We start from the raw sequence: 3,775 nt of genomic DNA, 5'->3' as shown, positions 1-3,775 counted from the left end.
TGTTTACTAAAACCCCAGCCCAAAGTCGCACAGTAGCTCATTCTCTAACTGGGTTTAGCTTAGATGCAGTTTAATTCTGATCACCAGGGTGATGGATTGGATTTTCTTGCTTTTCCCTTCTGTTTAGATATGATATGATCGCTGCATCATCTTTGGCTATAAATTATGCTTAATTGGCATGTTTGGAGTGATGACTGCATGAAAAAGCAATGGGAGGTGATGGCATGGAGACAGAGGGGCTGACGATGTCTTAAGGTTAAGGCTCCTGTAAATCCTGTCTGCACAATGCCAAGCAGAGGCAGAGAAGGGCGATCAGAGACAAAACAGTCATTAGCATTAGCTTTCTGCGATGAGGAGAAAGAGGTTGTGAAGACGAGTGTTTGCACATGTGCAGCGTAATGGGGTTAATCACAAAATTACCGTACAGGTCCTGGAGGTCTCACAACAAAAACCTCTTTACCTTTGATCATGTTTCCTGTGCTCATAGTTCAGCTGCATAGCAGAGATTATACATATTCAGCATAATCTCTACCAAAAGACAATAATCTAATAAACAGAATGTGAAATGGCATGAATGTTATTATCTTTACCACCTGATCATTTTAAGTTACAGGTCTGTCATTTCATCACTTGTAAAACATGGTTTATTCTTTAAAAAGTGTTTGCATAAACAGGTACAAAAGAGCCAGAATAACTTCAATATTTGTTTATGCTAAATTTAGGGTTTTATTCTCTGTAAGACAATATCAACAAAATTACAAGAAATGCAGCACTACAATATTTCCCTCCATGTGTAGTTATTCAATATAATATTTTAGCTTCATTTTCTGAAAGGAGTGACAAAAAATATTGAACTATTTTACCAGGTTAAATTTTTGAGGCGCCTCTATCTGTTCAGAGAAGAGCATCTTTATCCCACACTGCCCTCTTGTGGACAGAATGTGCATAGCATCATGTTGTAACTAGTTATATCTCCTCAACATTTACTTGAGTAACTTTTTTATATATACAAGAATGATTTAACCAGAAGTGCACCAGACACAGAAACAAACCTACAAAATTTATGTCAAAGTGAGACCTCTTGTTTATAAACAACTTCACTGTTCTGTTATTTTCTTGTGTGTTTATTCTCCATGAATTTCTTATTTTGTTATAATTTTTTACTTACTTTTTGATTTTATTTTTTTTAAATAGCAAAATTACACCTGGCTTTATAATTTCAGATTTCATATTTTTCCCAAATTAAATCATGTGGACAGTTACAACAACTTTAGTTGCTGTAACAACTTCTCTTTGCACTACATGAGTCAAACTGAGGCATTTTTAGCAGCTCCATCCACTTCTGGTACTGTTTGATGGTTCACTTTTACAGCTTACTGTATTATAAGTAGTTCCACCTGCACAGATGTGAAAAAGCCTCAGACTCATGTTTTAGAAACTAAAACTGGAAAACAGAAGTAAGTGACAATAAGTTACTCTTGAGTTCAAGTTTTTATCTATTACAACTTCTGCATAGTTTTCTTCCACTTCACAATAAAAAAATGTTTTGGGATTTCTGCTTTTTGTAATTTTTGCAGACATTATTATTATTATTATTATTATTATTATTATTATTATTATTATTATTATTATTATTATTATTATTATTGTTGTTGTTATTATTATTATTATTATTATTATTATTATTATTATTATTTTGGAGTTTCTGTGCTGATTAGTTTTTTTGCATAGCGATAAAAGCTGGTAGCTCTTGAATTGCAAAATAAAGCTGTATTTCCTCCTTCAGCTCACCGGCTGCAATGTTGACACCTTGAGATGCCATGAGACCTAAATCCTGAACATCATGGCATGGAGTGCATCCCAGTTTTCCATGTCTGGCATATAACCATTCATTTTAGCTTTTAAACTGGTTCTATTGATCCTGTGTTCAGACAGAGGGATAATCAGTAGCCCAGCATCATGACCTGTTTGTTCTGAGGATCCTGCAGCTTCTCTTCCTAACATGGCGCCTCCTCACCCTGATTCTCATACTGATAGGAGGAACCACAGAGCTCTGTTAGGTTAACAGCTCATCTTCTGAAGTTGGGATGTTTTTCCTCCAACAGGTTCCAGAGAATCACCTCAAACCAGATGTTGGACTGGATTTTATTTCACTGTCATTTGTGAATGTTTCTCATTTTCAACAGTGGAGCTATAAAGGTTGAAAAAGGTTATTATTTTGGAGAAAGTCTCATCAACATCAATATTTCCACTAAAGAAGCAAAAAAAAAAAAGTTTGATAGAGGAAAAGCCTCTCAGACTCTCAGCTCAAAGCGAGATGCCAGAGAGCAATAAAAACTATTATTTCTGAATTAGACAATTTAATTTCACATAATTATCGCGGTAGAAGCCATTTGTTTGTTAAATACTTAATGAAACATATTTACCGTGTTTGATGTTTGTAGTGAATGAAGTATAATAACAGATGAACGAGGTAATTAGTCCAAGTTTGTCGTTTATTGAACGTTCACAAACTACAGCGGTTGTGATGCTCACAGCAAAGGTAAAACAACCCGAACAGGTGATCAACTCTAAACCACCAGCACCATTTTACTCTCTCTCTCTCTCTCTCTCTCTCTCTCTCTCTCTCTCTCTCTCTCTCTCTCTCTCTCTCTCTCTCTCTCTCTCTCTCTCTCTTTGTCGTTCAAGCACACCCGTTGCCGTGGCAACCGCTCGCTCCTCGAGCCGAGCACAGATTATGTTAAAAACATTCAGTCCGTTACGATATCAGGTTTTCAGGCTTGATATTTATTTTTGCGATCATTAATAAGCCTCTCATGAACACATCGGTGGTTGATTAGTTAATTTTAAACTCCTGCTCTGCTGGTTATTTTGGTAATGGAACCAAAACGCACAGAATTGCGCAACACCTTGTTGAAACAATAATCACTGAGATTATTATTTTTGTTGGGTCATTAACTTGAAAACGTTTTGTTGACTTGTTGTTGTTGTTGTTCTTTAATAAAGTTATGAACGTTTTGATAAGGAGTCAGAGCAGGACGTGCTGCTCTCAGCGTCCTGGCGACGTTCAGTTTGTCATCTAACGCCGAGATCGACTGTCGCACCGCTGCTCTAACAAAGAACAGTTCAGAGACAATATGAAATGGAGGGGCGGTGGTTATTTATTAACTGATTAAGTGTGTTTTGGATTGTTCTTGAAAAACTAATCAGTCACGGCTGATTAGTGGGCGCACTCACGGCTGCACAGTGAACCCACTGACTTTTTACAGCAGACAGCCGCTCCACTCTTTTGCAGGTACTGCGTACCCCCGCTAAATCTTTTAGGGGTACACAGTACCCTACCGTACCCCCCCCCCCCCCCTTTTCCCCCTCTACTTCCACCCCTGGTTGTACGTCTATGAGCTTTCACAACTTTTAGGCCAACTGCAAAATCTTGTTCTATTTAAAAAAGTAACTTAAGGCAGGATAATCTTTCCTCTCTGTCTATTTTTAATCCCTTTTTTGGTTGGGAAATTTTATCTTTTTGATTTCTTGTAGCTTTTTGTTTGCTGTAATGTCATTGGAAAGAAAAACATGTATTTCGATTGCAATAAAAAGTATTTGCATAATTACTTAGAATTTCAAGAAATACTAAAGCTGTCTCGTATTGTAAAAAAAAAAAAAAGTAAATAAATAAAAATAGAAAAAAGGAAAAAGAATGTCACCAAAACCGGTTTAAGAATTGGGATTTCCCGGCTGCTCCTGAAGGCAGCATCACACCCTAATTTTTCCCTAA

Source organism: Poecilia reticulata, chromosome 15, assembly GCF_904066995.2.
Source record: "Poecilia reticulata chromosome 15, P_reticulata-male-v2, whole genome shotgun sequence".
Taxonomy (NCBI): domain Eukaryota; kingdom Metazoa; phylum Chordata; class Actinopteri; order Cyprinodontiformes; family Poeciliidae; genus Poecilia; species Poecilia reticulata.
Note: the sequence above shows the minus strand (reverse complement) of the source record.